The 19,665-nt window shown below is 42.6% G+C and overlaps 1 long non-coding RNA gene across 2 annotated transcripts; it reads right to left on the reverse strand.

Moving 5' to 3' along the window:
- Positions 1–3,981: 3,981 nt before the first annotated feature.
- LOC109307372 lies at positions 3,982–18,962 on the reverse strand. Of its 2 annotated transcripts, XR_002100252.1 has the most exons (4): positions 18,519–18,962; positions 6,951–7,039; positions 5,763–5,981; positions 3,982–5,139 (listed from the first exon to the last, which is right to left on the reverse strand). It is a non-coding gene; the product is annotated as an uncharacterized LOC109307372 (long non-coding RNA). The 2 variants fall into 2 exon arrangements; XR_002100251.1 differs by having other exon boundaries at positions 3,982–5,981; positions 18,519–18,960.
- Between the last annotated feature and the right edge of the window lie 703 nt (positions 18,963–19,665).

The following is a 19,665-nucleotide window of genomic DNA, read 5'->3' on the forward strand; positions in this document are numbered from 1 at the left end:
ACATAAGTGGATGACCTTGAGGAAGTATTTGAAAGAGAAGAAGATAGCTGCTTTGCCTATGTAAAGAAGTATACAGAGATGATGCTGGGAGGTGTAAACAAACAGACAGCCAACACTGGCAGAGAACAGGAAATTTGGTTGACATGATTAAGAGTCATACATCACTGCAAAATGTTACTCATACCATAATCAGTAATGTTTTCCTGTATGTGACTGGAGAGTCTATTAAATACCAGAACACTGTGAATGAAATTTCAGCAATGACATTATTCACGATAAATACCAAACCTAAATGATTCTAATAATGGAAACACGTTAGGAAAGTGTCAAAAAAGTCTAGTTATGGTTGGCTTAAAAAATGTAAGCATCATTGTAAAATAAATTGTGTGTGTCAGTCCTTGCTATGACACTTTCTAAAATATCCAGAAAAGCCCTGAACATTTACTGCATTTTTATTATTGCTTCTATGACACATTTTCTCTGACACAAATTTCAGTAACACGATCGACTGGATGGTACCAACAAATCAGTGTTTTGGAGTTCCAAACCCAAAGTGTTTACTCTGTATCCAAAAACCCTGTGTATTATATTTTATACAGTTAGTTCTGTATATATTTCACTATCCCCATGTTAAGATTCCCAGATGCATCTTCTATTTTAAATTATAAGAAATTGAAAAAAGTAACAGGTCAAATTATGGTTGAAATTTACATAGTGCATATAGAACAGCTGTCGTTAGCATTAAATTGGGAAATGAATAGTCTTGATAAATTACACCCACTGCTCAAGAGCCAAAGGAGTCATTAAATAAAGGGTAATTTACATGTCATTTTTCATCAGGACAAACGTTTCTTTTTCTGGTGCCTTTGTACTTAAATTCCTGCTGTTAATCATGTAAATTAATCTGCATGTGCAGTATACCATGGCCTGAGATCCCACTCACTCTTGGTGCAGCTCTGTCAGTGCAAAGCTATACTAAAGCTGCCTGCCTTGGCAGTAGGGAAATTCCATCAGCAAAAATAAATTAATGAGTGGAGTACAGGCACTCTGGGACTCTTTCTGTCACCCCACAATAGTCCTGGCTATTCTGGGCTGTCTAACAACTCTTTGGAGCCATTAGAAATAAAAAAATGTATATTCACTCTCTCAAGAGAAATTCTCTTGGGAGTGATTTAACCCTGGTTGTTCCTGGGTTATTTTTCTCCTGTAGCAGCCAGTTTTGCTGTGGGAGAAAATTCCTGAACATCTGTATACTTACAGAAGTAACTCTCCCAGGAGAAACTGTAGGTCTGTACATGGCCAAAGTGATTAGAAAAATCCATGTGTTTATAGGTACTGGAGATCAGCCTGACACCAAGCAGGCCCAGTAGGAGAGCACAAATTCACAGTGTTGTTCACCATTCCTCATTTTCCCATATGTGCATTTGATTTTAAAATAGTCTTTTCCTTCCTCCATGTTTCATAGCACTAACCTACTATACTACTAGGTCTGTAGCCAGGGAAGAAACAAAAACATCATTTCTCAACACTTCATCCACTTTGAATCGGGTTGCTAGGAAACAGTACAAAATGGCCAGGTATAAACCTCCAGGAAATTCAAGGGTTTAAAGCTATTTTTCTGTATCTAATTAAGCCAAACCAAAAACAAAGAACCCCAATGCAAGTGTTATTTTACCTGGCAGGAGAGAGAAAAAAGGGGTAAAATAATTTCTATAAGTTTCCTCATCTATGCATTTTTACAGATTTAAATCCAAGTCCTGGAAAATGTTCTCCTGGGAATATTCTGTGTCTAATGCCAAAGCAACGTTTTAGAAATAAATTCAAAACAACCCATAAATGGAAATATCATGAGCACAGGAGAGCTGTTCTGCTGGGCAAGCTGTGAGAACAAAACAAACCTGTTTGAAGAGATTTTCTTTCTGGAAATGGAAAATATTCATATATTCACAGATGTAGGGTCAGAAGGGACCTAAGTAGATCTTCAAGTCTGACCCCCTGCCCTGGGCAGGAGCGAATACTGGGCTTATAATTACCAGCTAGGTAATTATCAAGCCTCCTCTTAAAGACCCCCAGGGTAGGAGCCGGCACCACTTCCCTTGTCAGTTACCAGCTGTCCCGAGGTGTTAAGCAGGGGTCCCACACTTCCATTTGTTTTCCTTCAACTGTCTACATACCTAAAGAAGGACTTCTTACTGTCCTTGACTCCTGTACCTAACCTAAACTCCGTTGTTGCCTTGGCTTTCCTGATCATTTCCCTACAAGTGCTGGCCACTGTTGTGTAGTCCTCCTTGAGGACCATCCCTCACTTCCACTGTGCATACACCTTTTTTCTTTTTTAAGAGGACTGCAATGCCCCTACTAAGCCAGGAGGGCTTGCCAGCCCTTCTGCTGCCTTTCCTCTTTGCAGGAACAGTTTTCTTTTGTGCTTTGAGGATTGTATCCTTCAGCAACAACCACTCTTCATGCACCCCATAAGAAGCCAACTTATCTTAAAAAAAAATGCATATAAAGGAATGATCAGCAGCTATTGCCTGCCTGTTTTTCTCATTTTATTTTCCTTGGGAACTGATCATCCATGAACATCTTATACCACAATCGCCATTAATTTCATTGTGTTAAGACTGATGTACAAATTGTTAGTTATAACTAAAAAGTTATAAAATGCTCAGTAGATTAATACTACCTGCATACTTGGTGCCTGTAAGGGGTTGGACTAAGATGATCCTAATCCAGCTCTACTTTTTGATGATTTTATAAGCTATGAATCAACCACTGAAAAGCACAATGGGGGAATTCTAAAAGAAGTTCTGATCACCTTCCTGGTTTTACCTGCTGTTTGGTGATGTTGCTTTCCCTTTCTAGCCAGGCTTGAATATGTTCAGAGCAACATATCCCTTCCAACTAAATTTTAAGTCCTTGCTCCACACCTTACAGGCACTAAAGCTCCACAGTGAAAGAACTGACATAAGGTAAAGCAAGGTGGAACCTCAGGGCATTTTTACGCATGCAAGAGCCGCAGGACTGGGAGCTTTGAAAAACTCCTGGTGCTGCGATGCTTGCAGTTGTATAAGCAGCAAAATATGCATCAGCAATGAGAAAATGGTGGCAGCACGCTTTTGAATGAAAATATATTGGAAGTAGTTTAGTTCAAAAGCACACCGCTGCCATTTTCTGTGCGCTGATGTGCATTTGAACACTTATACAACTGCATGTGGCACAGCACGGTTTACCTCAGCTTGTATACAGAGCAGACTCAGTCAATCAAGTCTGCTCAGTAGTGGTTGATCTCCAGCGTGCAGGATAGAAAAGTATGTGTATAAATGCCCAAGACTGGCTGATCCAGAGAATAATTAGAGTGGCTCTCCAGGAGCCAATCTCATTAAAATGTCCCCTTCCCACCCCGAAGCACATGTATAGACACCCAAAATCTTACCTTTAGGTGCTCCTACCATCTCCACCCACAGTAAGAGATTAAAAACTAATCAGACAGATAAGATTTGAATAGAAGTATTACATGGAAAATTGGCAAAAGTGAGTTTATTTTGTAACTTCCTTATTCCAGCTTGTTTACATCTTTTGTTTAGAATCTAAATTCTGTGAAGCAGAGACTTGTCCTATGTATACAAAATACCCTATCATGTTTTGTTCCCTATATAAATTATAAACTAAAATAGAGAGGAAAAACATTTTTATTCAATGGGATGGCTGTGTTCTTTTAAATTGATTTATAATCAATACAAACTCTGGAAACTCCTGGGAAACAGACAGTTGCTAATTTTATCTATTGTTTATTGACATTTTGCATTCTACCAAAACACTCTTTTTTCTTTTTGGTTACTGACACAGCCTGGAAAGAGAATGGGGAGAGGGATATTTTAATCTTGAAAATAAAACAATGTTTTGTTTTGTTTTAATTTGCACAAGTTCAAAGAATTAAAGCTAAAATATTCTCTCTGCAGAAAAAAAAATCATTTTATTTTTTAAAGCTTTTGATTTGTGTCAGGACCACATGTAATCTCAACCTTGTCAACAAGAAATCAAAGAGTTTGGGCTGAAACAAAAGTGCTGAAATTAATCAAACTGCAGAAAATTCAGGCTTTAAAAGTTGTTTTTACAGCTGTCATTAAGATGTAGGAAGTAAATAATAAAATGTGTTTGAGAAAAGAGTAAACTACTATAATTCAGAATAGGCCATTTATTAAATGTTAAACAAATACTTAAATTATAAATTTATATTGTTTCAAAAGAAACATCTTACTTTTTTAGCTAGACTGAACTTCCACATAGGTCCTTGAGGAGGAAGTAGGCAGAACCTACTCCTTTTGAATCTCCCATATGAGGTAGAGAAGCACTCATTAACTCCAAGAGTACACCTCAGGCCTCATTGGCTAAATTGCACCTGAATAAATTTTCAGCAAAAGTGAACTCCTGAGTTGTAAATGTCCTGCCTTACCTTTCAATTTGTGAAACTAGACATTAACATAAGAGTGAAAGTTACTATAACAAATTATTGTCAAATTCACAAAGAAAAAAAAATAGAACAACAGAACTGAAATAATTCTTCCTCTGGTCTCTTCCAGTCTTAAGGTAATAATCTTGGATGTTACTTGTAACTAGGTGTAAATACGTTTTGACAAAGAGTTCCAGGCCAATGCCTTTTTCAAAAAACAATCAGCCATCAGTAATGCTGAAGTAGAAAGCCAAAACACATCCCATTTTTATCAGGGAGTTACCCACAAAGACTAAAGAAGTAGTTGGCTTCGCACAACTCCCTATTAATGCGTTTGTCCATTCCTCTTTCCCACAGGAGCCATGCATCTTAAAGGATTTAACCCAGCTCCATGGGATGGAAAAAAATGTATGACACACTCCGCATAACATTTAATTTTCTATTTTGAAACATACATATTTATTTTCCTCTACTGCTACAGAAATCATCAAGTGGAGCCCCCACAATACCCAGAGTCTGAAAATGGGGCCTCTACTCCGAGTCTTTCATCATTAACATATCAAGCATTGTCCATCTCATGGCCATTTTCTCAATGGACATGTGGACTTCAAGCTAATAGGCCCATTCTTCTTTTCCCAAATACATTCCAGAGTAGATCTGTTAGCCAGCACTGGACGACTGTAAGAAAGCTGGAGGGACACAAGGGAAAAAGTTCATCCTGTAATATCATCCTCTTGAATGAGACTATCATATTTGTGCTAGCAAATGAGCAACAAATGAGTTGGATCAGAACTCCAAATCTGGGGAGGAAGCAGCCTTGAGTTGTTAGCCAAATGCTGAATTAAACATTATAGGTGGAATTCCCCCTGAAGAATGAGCAGACTCCGTGGCTGCACAGCAAGGGAGAAAAGTATAGCTTTTCTGCCCAAGTCACAGTGCCAGTTTTTTGCTGGCCAAGATCTCTAATACATCTGTATAAGATCTGTATACTGTATAATACTAATGCTGAACTATCGAGTCTTGAGTAGTTAAAATACTATTTGCATTTGTCTCTCTCAAAATAAATAAAGGGGAATATTATTATTATTATAATACTGATTTCCATTATATAAAGCAGATGCTTCTGTTTCAAATTTGCTTCAGAAGAATAACTTGGCATATAATCAGATGTGGAGACCATGTATGAGTACGACAGTAATGAGTATAATTTATATTAAAGTTGTTTTTTTTAAATGGAAAACTATTGCTAACAATATGGTGCGATAGACAATAAGCCTTGTTTTTACCGATAGACAATAAGCCTTGTTTTTACCATAACAATTAGTCCGTTAGCATAATTCATACACTACAGTTGCTCTTCAGTTTGCCCAAACACCGGACAGGCAGTTTCATACTTTTTCTTCAGGCCTTTCAAGTATATTCGCAAGCTGTCTGGATCCAATCGAGAGTTCCTGGCAGTCTGAATAAGCCCTGTTGCCAGATGATAAACAGCCCTCTGTCTTAATGTCTCGGGAGTGCTTCTTTGTCTTTGCTGTTCTTGAAAATACACACGGCCTTTAAAACGTGAATTTCAACATTCACTTATTAAAATAGTAATGTTAGCTCTTTTTGTTTGTTCCATTTCTAGTGGGCTGATCTACCATTTGAATTTAAATCTGTGGTAGTAACTAGTACCTCCAAACCATAATGAGTTTTGATTTTGTACCTGATGGTGCTCTATAAACCCCTTGGATCTGCTTCCAAAAATACAAAATCTAGGTTATGAAACTAACACAAGAATTACATGAGAAATCAATTTGGAATCCATACTATGAACAGTTTCTTAATATACAAGTCTCTGATAAGAAGTTATAAATGTTATTTAATTACAGATTTTTTTTCAACACTTCATGGAATGAAGATTAACTTCCTGAAAGTATAAGAAGTCATCCCCAGAGGTGGTGTCTTGGGCAAACCCTACAGAGGTCGGGGAGAAAGGAGACAGGATGGGGAGAGCACTGGAGGAATGTGGGGTGTTGGGCACAGGAGTCTTACCCATGCCGGGGATGCATAAACAGCCACCCCCAGCTGCTGCTCTTACAGTAGCAGGACAGAAGCTGTGCATCTGGCTGCTGCAAAGCCATAGGGCTGCTTTTCCTGCCAGGGTGTAGACAGGGTTTTGGGGCAATTCCCTCCTAAGCGCATGCTCTGCTTGCCCACCTCTAGTTATGCCACTGATTATCTCTACCGTTCCCATAATGACTTTTATTGACATGTTAGTTACAAGTAACATTGACCTTCTTGAAAAATTCCCAGTGATAATACTATAACTTCCCCATGAAGATCTTATTTCTTACATGTGCCATACAGATGTAGTTCTGTAACACATTTAAGAAAATATAAACAGTTAAAAAACGTAGACAGTGCACTAGACCTAAACCTCTTCACTAGCTATAATAACATGTTGGAAATGTGTGTCATCTAAGACTACAAATTCCAGTATTATAAACTTCCTACCTACCAGAATTTGTTGAGTAATATGATTTGTGATATTCTTTGCATCCAAAATTATTGATGGAGGTAGAGAGGAAACTTCTGCAGCTTTTAAACCTAAACAAAACAGACAGAAGTTCTTTACTGACTGTGCCAGAACAAATTGTTAGGATAATCAAAGCATCATTGTCTTAAATGAAGTGTTTTGAATGCCCCCCCTGAAGATTTATTTCCTTCTTCCATGTGCCCTCTTCTTTGTTTATGAATTCAGTAATTCTCATAATTGAGGAAAAAACTAATAGAAACTTATGAAGAACAAAAGCTAATTCATGTCTACTCACAATCCACGGCAATATCTCTCTGACATACGTATATTCAGAGTACGCATTATGACACCTCACCACTAAAGACATTGTCAGAATCTTATCAGCTGTGATGTTAGTTTGGAGTATGGACAGTCTCCACCCCCTCTGTTAGAATGGAGAGAAAGAAGCCCTCACTGTGAAGAATAAAAGGCAAAGATTGAAGAATAAGATCAGCAGCCTTCAACTTCCGTTTCCTTTCAATTTGACAGGCTGTTCTGGCCACAAAGAAAGAACCAGTAGTGGGCAAAGTAAAAATAGGCAGCATAAGGGAGAGAGATCAATCTGGATAGCCAGTATTCAGGGGTGGTGCAAATAGCCAGTGCTTTCCATCCTTCAATTTTTTCAATCCCCAGAAACTCAAAAGGCACCTCTGAGGCCTCGAAGACAGTGCGTGCCAGAATATTGCCAATAGCAGTCCTGCTACAAAACTCTAGCGCTTGATCCTTCTTCTAATCCTGGATGGTTATGGCTGCTGAAAAGATTTTCTTTTCTGTAGGTGAGCTGCCTGCTTTGGAAACTAATAGTTAACAGTGAGACTTCCAGGAGTCCCCAAATCTCCCCAAAGTTGTTCAATGTGATTTATTTAGATAGCCCTGTTAAAGGTTGTATCTATGACCCAACTTTTGTTTAAAATAGAAGGAAAAACAGAAGATTCAGCCAAACCTGTCTTTGAATTCAAGTTCTTGATATTTTTAGAGATTGTGTGCATGGTTCAAGATTATTTTCAAATTTAAATTAAAATGGCAAAAGACATCCCAAAAACAAAGTAAACATGACGTAAAACCAAGTTCGGAGAAAGTGGGCATGTCTACACAAGACGCAATGGAACAGTAGCAACAAGCCAGTGGGCCATAGCTTGTTGCTACAGCCCACAGTAGCATCGCCCGGCACTAACCATGCAGTGACAATACAGTGCAGTACTAATGAGCTATGGTACAGTAGCATCAGGAAAAAAACGTGTGGCATGGTAGGTACTGCACAGTACCAGTTGTTACACATGTAGACATGGCCAGTGGGGAGCAAATCCACATCTTTGTGTACAAAATACCACTGCTAAAGCAGTGTCCCCAAAGTATTATTTAATTATCCTGTCGCTCCAATAAAAGCTTAAAATCACAGTAAACATGAAAATGGATGAGTGATAGCAGAACACCAACTAACAACCCTGCAACATGGAAGATACTGAATTTTGCTGTTTGAAGTGGAAACTTCACAACATGAAGAAAAAAGAAGCTAACTTAAACAGAGAGATATAAGTTTCTAAGCCTATGCAAGAACCAAACTTCATTCCCAGAAGACTGAACATCTACAATCCTTTGACTACCCCACACAGCTCCAAAGATACTTCACAACTATGCAGGAGAATTTCAGAAAAAAACTAGAAATCATCTCCTTCATATAACCTACTCCAAAAGAAATCAACTCAAGAAGAAAACCAACACATGCTACAACAACCTCAAAAGAAATTAAACTGGATATCTTCCCATACATTATACAATGTATACAAAAAGACAACCAAACATTGTTATAACGTTCATCCAATACAAAAAGAAGCAATGGAACCAATTACTACAGGAACAAGTTTTCCAGCCAGACAAACAACCCTCAGAAAAACACCAGGAATACCTTACAGCATTCCAACCTCATACTTGATGACAGTGGAAGGAACCATTCAACCCTCTAATATTATCAATCTCTTACCAAAGCTGAAAAATCTGTCCCCTACAAAGGCCATAATTTCTGTTCAGAAAAATACCTAAATAAGATACTACAATGTGGATAACTAGAAGAAATTTTTGAATGCCTTTCTCTGAAGGAATATTTCCACAACCAAAACAAATCCACTTTCAACACTACTTTGATCTGTGACATCAATAAAAATATTAATGCCAAAAAATGCAAAAAACCCTCAGATTGGACACCTTACAGTGGATGAAATTCAAACCTCAACTGCTATATTAACTGCTTTGGAGAAAGAATGAATAGTGAAATACTCAACAACAAACACCACTATAGCAAACTCTCCCTCTCAGAAAGAAGGGCCATAGAATCTCTAAGATCCAACCACCAAATAGTAACAAAACCAGCAGGTAACGGGAAAGCTGTAGTTATCCTAAACTGTGAAAACTACATAAAAGAAGCCAACAAACAACTCTCTGACACCACCTATTACAAAAAACTAGAGGAAGATACAACTCCCCTTTTCACCTCAAAACCACCATCACATTATTTCCATCTGAACTAGAAGAAAAACTAGCCCCAGTTCCCTACACTACCCAATCCAGGGACAATTTACATGCTCCCTAAAATCCAGAAACAAGGGAACCTGGGCAGACCTATCATACCCTACCATGGAACCCTAACTGTTTTTAAATCCATCCTAAAACCTCTTGTCACCCAAAGACCAAGTTTTATCCAAGACACAACAGACTTCCTGTCAGTGGCGATGCATAGGGAGCGCACAAGGGGGCACGTGCACTCCCTGAGAGTGCTGGTGCACCCCCTGACCAGACGTGCTCACCGATTATATGACACACAGGGAGGGGCAGGCGGGAGCACCAGTGCCCTTCCCCCCCCCCCACACACACACAAGTGCCTGCTGGGGAATGGTGTTCTGTGGCACTCCCAGAAGCAGCCGCAGCCACTTCTGGAATCGGCCACAGTGATCAGCTGTCTTGTGATCGGCCGCGGAGAAGCCCCTTCTCCCCCGGTTGGCAGGACTGGCTGTGAGCTCCCCCCCAGTTGCTGACTGGTCACTGGGGGTGGTACATGACTAAGGTGACACCAGTCGCCCATGCTTTCTGTGAAAATTCGAAAACACAGACCACCTTCCCAGCAATACCCTCCTAGCCACCATGGGTGTTACCAGCTTATATACCAACATCTCACACCAGGATGGGATCCAGGCCTGCCTCACATATCTACAAGAGCAAGACAGCTCAGAGTACAGACCTCAAGATATTACTAAACTTATACACTTCATCCTCACACACACCAACTTCAGTTTCAACAGCTAGCAATTCCTCCAGACCATGCGCACAGCTATCAGCACCAGAATGGCCCCACAATATGCCAAACTTTTTATGGCCCACTTGGAAGAATTCCTCAAGAACTGCACCATCAAACCCATGCTATACCTGAGTTATATAGATGACATGTTCATCATTTGGACCAAAAACCTAGACTCCAATTGATTTCCATCAGAAATTCAACAATCACCCCTCCATCAGACTATCTCTTGAATACTCCAGCACTGATGTTTCCTTTCTAGACACTATGATCAATATCTAAAATGGTAAAATACAAACTACCATATACAAGAAACCCACAGCCAATCATACATATCTATACAGAACCAGCAATCTCCCTAAGCATACCAAGAAAGCAGTAAATATAGCCAAGCCCTCTGGTATCACTGGATTTGCATGGAGGAGGATACCTGCAATCGTCACCTCAGCTCTCAAAAGGGCTTTCACCCAAGAAGGACACTCCTCCAGAGAGCTAGTTCACACTTTTGAAAGAGCCACCCAGATGCCATGTGAAAAATTGCTACAGTACAAAAAGAAAATCCCCACGAATCACACACCATTAGTTATGACAGATCATCCTTCCCTGGAATCTACACAGAAAATCCTCAAACAATTGCAACCCATACTAGAAGAAGACCCAATTCTTAAAGAGTTCTTTCCAGAACCACCCATACTAGCTTTCAAACAAGAACCAGACCTCACTAACCTCATCACCAGAAGCAAACTCCCTATGACCCAAACCACACCATATAGATCCAGACCATGCCAGGACAAGAAATGTAAAGCCTGTCAACACATCTCCACCAGTCTCACAATAACTACACACCCCACAACAGAACCATCACCATTCTTGGATCTTACACCTGCACCTCCAGATTTGTAACACCTCTCATCCAGTGCACCGAATTCCCTGATGGAAAATATGTAGGAGAAACCAAACAACAACTGTGTACCAGAATGAACGCATACCAAAAATCCATCAAAGATAAAAATATCCAATTAACTGCGGGTGCCTGCTTCTCACAAGACAATCACTCCCTCTCCAATCTCTCTGTTCTAATTCTCAAAGGGAACTTAAAAAAACAAACCTTTCACAGATGAGGCTACAAATGTCACTTCATAAATCTACTGGATACAAAAAATCATGGACTTAATATATACACTGGATTTATGACACATTACAACCTGCCACATAGGGCTTTAAACTAGGTTCACTGGGGGATGGGAATGCAGAGGTCAAGAAATTATGGGGTAAAGTAAACACACTAGTGGGAAGGGATCAAATCCAGGCAGACCTGGACAGGTTGGAAAAGTGGGCAGAACACCAGCCCACCAGTGGTCAGCACTGACCACTTGGAGGGGCTGGATGTGTTCAAGTCAGCAGGCCCAGATGATCTTCATCCAAGAATGCTGAAGGAATTGGCCAGTGTCATAGCAGAGCAACTGGTGCAGCTGCTTGAGCACTCATGGTGCTCAGGTCAGGTCCCAGAGGACTGGAAAAGGGGCAGTGCGGTCCCTATTTTCAAGATAGGGAGGAAGGAGGATCTGGGTAATTATAGGCCAGCTAGTATCACCTCTATCCTTGGGCAGACCTTTGAAAAAATTATCAAGGATCACATTTGTGGGAGCCCAGCAGGAAAAATAATGCTGAAGGGCAACCAGCAAAGGTTCATAGCAGGTAGATCCTGCCTGACAAACCTTGATTCTTTTTATGACCAAGTCACAAGATGTTTAGATGCAGGAGTTAAGGTAGATGTCATCTACTTACATTTTAAGAAGGACTTTGATATGGTATCTCATCCTATTCTCATAAACAAACTGAGTGACTGTGACATAGATGATTACATGGTCAGGTGGGTGGCAAATTGGCTGAAGAGTCATACCCAGAGAGTGGTGGTGGATGGGTTGGTATTGACCTGGGAAGATGTGGGCAGTGGGGTCCCCCAAGGTTTGGTCCTTGGACCTGTGCTATTCAATGTCTTCATCAGCGACTGGGATGAGGGTGTGGAGAGCACTCTGTCCAAATTCACGGATGACACAAAATTATGGGGTAAAGTAAACACACTAGTGGGAAGGGATCGAATCCAGACAGACCTGGACAGGTTGGAAAAGTGGGCAGAAAAGAATAGGATGCAGTTCAACAAAAACAAGTGCAAAGTGCTGCGTTTAGGGAGAAGGAATCACCAACACACCTATAGGCTAGGGGAGGACCCTCTCAGCAGCACAGCAGCAGAAAGGGATCTTGGAGTCATAGTTGACTCGTCAATGTGATAAAGTAATCAGTAAAGCTAATCGCACTCTATCATACATTAGCAAGTGCATCACGAACAGGTCCAGGGAGGTGATACTTTCCCTCAATGCGACATTGGTCAGGCCACAGTTGGAGTACTGCATCCGGTTCTCGGCGCCACACTTCAAGAAGGATGTGGATAACCTTGAGAGGGCTCAGAGAAGGGCCACTCGTATGGTTAGGGGCCTCCAGGCAAGCCCCTATGAGGAGAGACCGAGGGACCTGGATCTCTTCAGCCTCTGCAAGAGAAGGCTGAGAGGGAATCTTGTGGTCATTTACAAATTCATGGAGGGGGGCAGCAAGAAATAGGAGATGCTCTGTATACCAGGGCACGCCTTGGAATAACTAGGAACAAGGGCAACAAACTGACGGAGAGCAGATTAGGTTGGATATCAGGAAGAACCTCTTTACAGTAAGGGTTGCCAGAATCTGGAATGGGATCCCAAGGGAGGTGATGCTCTCCCCTACCTTGGGGATTGTGATAGGGGTGCCACTTTCGGAGCCTCTCCAGACACACAGCTCCGCCCCCCTGTAATGGGCCAATTGCCCGCCTACTCTCGCCTGCCACGCCTTGATCTTATTTATAAACAATGGATAATTGGGATTAGCAGGAAGCTGCCCATTTGTGTGCACCCCGATGATGGGGGGCACTGTCTGTGGCTCCTTTTCCTCCCCTGCACCGCAGCCCAAGCCTCGCCGATGGTGCTGGTGTAATCTATCCAGGGCCATGTTATTATGCCACTGCCTATTGTCTGCCTTCGGGCCTCTTGCCACCCCTTCTCCCTCTTGGGGCTCCTCGTCACCCCTCCTCACCCTGAGCTCACTGCCCCCCTAACTCCGGGGCTCCTTACTGCCCCCTGGCTCCAGGGCTCCTCGCTGGTGCCCCTTTCCGGTGCCTCGGGGCTTGCCACACAACCTGCGCCCCTTTACCGGCGCCTCTGGGCTGGTCATGCACCTGGCAACACCCCCCACTGGGCCCTGCCTTTCCCTTCCCACACTCCTTGCCCTCTCTGGGGCCTCTCGCCCCCTCTGGGCTACTTGCCCTCTCTGAGGCCTGTGTCGCACTTCTCACGCTTGTGCCACGCGCCCTCTGGGCCTGTACCATGCTTCCCGCACTTCTCACCCCCTCTGAGGCCTGTGTCGAGCTTCTCGCGCTTGTGCCGCGCATCCCACGCTCCCTCGCCCTCTTGGGGCCTATGCCGCACTTCCCGCGCTGCGCCACACCTCTCGCACTCAGGGCTCAGGTGGCCCGTAGCTGTGCCTGGCCCCCTGACCTTTCCTTCGGGTCGTGCGCCCTACTGGGCAACCACCCTTGCGGGCTGGGGTCCCAACCCCCCACACCGAGCGCTTCTCTGGCGCTCTCCCGCCATGCCCACTGTGGCACCAAATGCCGTGCCACCCTGACACCGCTCGCTGTGCCGCTAATGGGCACCAGGAACCCCCAAACTACTGCGGAGCCCCCGTGATGCCTCCTCACACCCCTACAGCCTCACCCAGTCCTCCGGTATAACCATAACTAAACCATGAGCCAAACGGCTATAACACAAACACAGGAAGCCTCCTGGCTTGTAACCCAAAGTCCGCACTCATTCAGCTCTTCACCAGACCCCATCTCATCATGTGGCCAGTCAGGGTAGCCAGGCTGTAGCCCTGGACTCTCTCTGATCAGCTCTCCCGCCGAGCTCCTGCTCCTGCGGCTGCCAGGATGGAACTGCCTCTGGCCTTAGCCTTCTCTGTTTATAAAGGCCAGGCCCTGCCCCCTGGTGGTTTACTGACTTACTCTGTTACCATGGTAACTCTCACCTGCTGCCCTGCTGAGTGGCAGCTGAGCCCATTCACTACCATTCAGTAGCAGGCACCCTAGTGCCCTGCTACAGGGATCTTTAAAAGGAGACTGGACAAGCACCTGGCTGGGGTCACATGACCTCAGCGCTCTTTCCTGCCCAGGGCAGGGGGTAGGACTTGATGATCTACTGAGGTCCCTTCTGACCCTAACAACTATGAAACCTATTAAATTATGACATCTGATTTACCAGGTATCTGCCTGAAGCTTATTATTTGCATTCGCTCATACATCCCCACCCCGCTGCCTTTCCCCTCCTATCTCTATCCATTGTCTTCCAAAATTCCACTCATTTACATTTTCATAGATGTGTCAGACTTTTAGCTTCTTTTCTACCTTGCAGAACTCAGAACAACAGCAGAGTCTCCCAATGCCTGAAGATGGGTGTTTGCGCATGAAAGCTTGCATAGAACTTTTTCCCAACTATTTAGTTGGTCTAATAAAAAAAAATAGAATGATAGAATAGTAGGACCAGAAGGGACCCATAAGATCATCAAGCTTGGTCCCCTGCCATGGGCAGGAAGTAGTTGGGCTCAAATGAGCTCAATGAGGTACTTGTCCAGCCTCCTCTTGAACACTTCCAGGGATGGTGACTGCACTACCTCTGCTGGGAGTTTGTTCCAGATTCTAGATACCCTTATGTTTTTCCTTATGTTTAGCCTAAATTTTTCCTCAACTAGCTTGTGCCCATTGGACCTCATCTTCCCAAGGAATGCCTTTGGAAGAGCTGCTCCCCTACACCTTGGTGTTCACCCCTTATATATTTGTAGGTGGCTATCAAGTCACCTCTCAGTCTTCTCTTACTCAGTCTGAACAAACCCAGTTCCTGGAGTCTCGACTCAAAGGGCTTATCCTCCAGGCCCCTGATCATACGGATGGCCTTTGGAGCTTATCCACATCCTTCTTGAAGTGCCGTGCTCAGAATTGGACACAGTACTCCAGCTGTGGCCTTACCAGTGCCGAATAGAGGGGGAGGAGCACCTCTCTGGTTCTACTGGCAGTGCACTTGCTGATGCACACCAGAGTTCTATCTGACTTACTGGCAACTTCATCACACTGATGGCTCATATCCATCCTTGGGTTGATTATCTCTCCTATCCCCCCGGTCCCTTTCAGATATCACATCTTCCCAAAGAACTTTGCCAGCAGAACATCAAGATAATCAATCTCAATAAAGGCATAAGCACTAGTGTCACAGTAGCTAAAAAACTACTGTTTTTGACTAAAAAAAATCTAAAAATGTAAAATGCTGCCTTTAGATTTACTTTACACATATCTTTAAAATATAACTTTATTCATGATCTGTAAAGAGAGATAGCAACAGTTATGAAACTAGATATTTCTACAAGAGAGATGACTGCCTAGATACACTGCCCTACATTTGTCTTGTCAAATCTTTGAAATTGACCTTGTATTTCCAAAGGTGAGAAGAACTAACAGGAAATTCAGCCAGATGTAGAAAAAACATTCATCTCAAATTAATTCCAACCTAAAATGGAATATTATGCAGTCTTCAGTGCAGTCAGGCTTGCAAAAATCAGACAATACCCTATTGATTAAATGTCAGCTAAAGCAGGAAGCTGCTACAAAATCTAGCACTCTAAATTATGTGGATTTGTGTCACTCCTCAAAGGATTGTGGTTTTCTACAGTTATGAATGGATGACAATGAGATATAAATAAAATGTTTTAATTCTGATGCAGTTTTGGTTCAATATATTTTATATCTAATTTAAAGAATAATTGAACCCACTTTCTGAAGGACACTACTTTAAAACTTCCAAGGATAAAAAGCACCTCTTAACATTCTATATACATAAAAGCCTTAGTCTGTCTGAACCAACCAATCAGAGTGCTCCAAAAAACATTCTAGACAAGAGGTGGCAGCGCTCTGGTGCATGAAGGCAGGGACACAGGGGATGGAGTGGTGGCCAGGGAGTGGCTCTGGCCATGCTCCCCCATGCTCCCAGCAGGCCACGAAGATGGAGTGGATGGAGGGAAGGAGGCGTGGCCAGTGCTGCTGCCCCAACCCCCCCTGCTTCCTGGAAGCTCTGTTTCCGCTTCCCACCCATCATTCTTGACTGGCAATTTGTTAGTAAATAATAAGCTTGTATGAGTCAGCAGCTATTCAATCTGGCTTCAGATCCAGCCGTTTTGTATGCCAGTGATCTGATCTGGAGCTCCAGACTGGGTTTCCACTTCGATCTGGTTGAAGCGGCTCTGAAGCTTTAGAGCCACCTTGGAGATCCAACCATAGGGTACAATGGGGAATCAATAAAATCAATAACTTTGTTGTTTTTGGTAGCATGAGGCCTACCAAGTTTCAAGAAGATTGGTGCAGAGGTTCAGGGGGAACTGCACCCCAAATTCCTGAAAGCAAAACTCATGTCACGTCTATGTGTTACACCACAGGGGGGTGAAAACCACAGGGGTGGTAGCCCCTGGTGAGGCCACAGAGCCTGCCAAGTTTCAAGAAGATCAGTGCAGAGGTTTGGGGGGAACTGCACCTCAAGCTGCTGACAGGCAAACTCGGGACATAGATGACCATGTGTGTTAAGGCGCAGCAGGATGAAAGCTGCAGGGATGGTAGCCCCCGCTGCAGCCACAAAGCCTACCAGCTGTTGAGGAGATCGGTGCAGGGCTTCTGGGGCCCTCCATCTCTAGCTGCTGACAGGCAAAACTCATGTCATGGGTGCTTATGCAACTGTGACTGTCTTGGGACAGTGGGGGTGGGAACTACTGCAGGCCTGGCTGCTAAGCTACTGTGTTACCAGATACCAATCAATCATGGTTTAATCAGGGACCAGCTCAATACACAATAGCCAGCTAATATAGCCAGTTAATTTGCAACAATTAACACCTACAAAACCAGAGGCTAAGGAGAGGAAATAATCGATACAGACAATCAACTGCCCCAAGACAGAGACAGTCAGTTGCACAAGTACCCATGTCATGAGTTTTGCCTGTCAGTAGCTAGGAGTGCAGGGCCCCAGAACCCCCCTGCACCTATCTTCTCAACAGCTGGCAGGCTTCGGGGCTACCACTCCTGCAGTTTTGAGCCTGCTGTGCCTTAGCACACACAGGGTCATCTGTCACAAGTTCTGCCTGTCAGCAGCTTGAGGTGCAGTTCCCCCCAAACCCCTCCACTGATCTTCTTGAAACTTGAAGGGGCCACCAACCCTGCAGTTTTCACTCCCCTGTGGTGTAACACATAGACGAGACATGAGTTTTGCTTTCAAGAATTTGGGGTGCATTCCCCCCCCCGAATCCCTGCACCAATCTTCTTGAAACTGGTAGGCTTTATGCTCTCAGCAGAGGCTACCACTCCTAAAGGTTTCATCCAAATCAGACAAAAAACAACAAAGCTATAGATATTTCATTGATTCCCCATTATACTCTATGGCTGAATTGCCTCCGAATCTTTCTCAAAGTGATTTGGAAGCTCTGAATCAATTCAGAAAGCCTAAAGCTTCCAGAGATTCAATCCAGATTCATAGATTCTGCTTCCGAATCACCTGAATCATCTCCAAATCATGATCTGAAGCTTTGCACAGCCCTAGTAAATAACAGACATAATAATATACATATATGGACACTACAATGACATTTTTGTTTAAACTCTACTTCTTTAAGATGAACGCAGACATTAGTTAATTATAAAAAATCACAATTTATGAGCAAATACAAGGAAGACTGCTTTTGTAACCAGATACCTGTCCACTTAAATTTTTAAAGATGATCACTAGCACCTTCAATTACTTCCACAAGGAAACAGGAAAGTAGTTCAGACCACTCACTACAACTACTACGTACCCACAGTGGTTCATCTCACTGAAGTAGCAAATCATTATGTTCTCAAACAGCTAGAGACTCCAGATAAAACTTGTGAGTGAAAAATAATAGTTATGTTATTACTCCAACTGAAACAGTATTTTAAAGCTATGAGAGTTCCTGTATACGAATCATTTTGAGATCTATCAGTGGAGAGAAGAATGTTTAGACTTCCTGATAGTTTAACATTATATCTAAAGTAATGTTTCATAAGTTAAATTAATAATGTAGTGAATTACCATAGTTTTTTTCTTCTGTATGTCCTTTTGAAAGTATGTAAGTATAAGCAATTTTTTCTTTATTTCCGGTACTGCTCCTCAAATGCTGCACCTCAAAATGGTTGTTTTCCACATTGGGATATAAAGTATCTAGCTGACACAGTTCCAGAAAATGTGTAGCAAATAGTGTAAACGCCTAAGTTAGGAATCAGGAAAGAAAAAATTGTAACTTAAGTGATTACACATAATATACCACAATTATGCAAAACAAGATAAAATATATTTTTAAGGTGGTTTCTGGAATTCACTTACATATTTCTCACTAAAAGCTAAATCTTAAAAGGAAAGATTAGCAAAACTGCCACTAAGTTGCTAACAAATTAAACTCAGCAATGAGATCTATATATTTACTTAATGCTTATATTAATAAGGATGCGAATTCAGCAAGATACTGAACAAAGCTTCGATTACAGTTTAAATTCAGTTAGTTTTTTTTTTTGCTTTAAGTAGCCCTTTGTTTTTAAAATGAAGTAATATTTTCTGCTGAATGTAGCAAGGTCAATGAACTGAATGAACGCAAGTATGACTAAGCATCAGGAAAACTGCTAAGTGAAATCTATGACCCTACCGACATCTCCTAAAAGGAATAACTGAAATCTCAAAACATGTTTTCAATTTGACTAGAAAAGAAAATGGTAACCATGCATTTAAGACAGGGGTGGGCAATTATTTTAGCTAGAGGGCCGCTTCAAGAGTTTTCTTGAGCTGTCGAGGGCCACCATGGTGGCGTTACCCCTACACAGGTGCCCCAACTCCTGGTCACCATCTTGGGACCAGAAGTCACGCCCCCTAGCCACTGACCTCTGACACCAAAAGTACCTCCCCTTGCACCTGGAAGTACTCCTTTTAGCAAGGGGGCTTGCCATCTCAGAACCAGAAAAATACCAAGTTATATTCTAAAGGCCTCAAATGCCTCTACACAAATACTCGTAGTATGGGCAACAAGCAGGAGGAACTCACCCTCCTGCTGGCTGACACCAGCCCGGACATAGTGGGGATTACGGAAACGTGGTGGGATGAAATGCATGATTGGGCGGTCAATGTCAAGGGCTATAGGCTGTACAGGAGGGACAGGATAGGAAAGAGGGGTGGGGGTGTGGCACTTTAT

Source organism: Crocodylus porosus, unplaced genomic scaffold (assembly GCF_001723895.1).
Source record: "Crocodylus porosus isolate Cpor-Errol unplaced genomic scaffold, CroPor_comp1, whole genome shotgun sequence".
Lineage (NCBI taxonomy): Eukaryota > Metazoa > Chordata > Crocodylia > Crocodylidae > Crocodylus > Crocodylus porosus.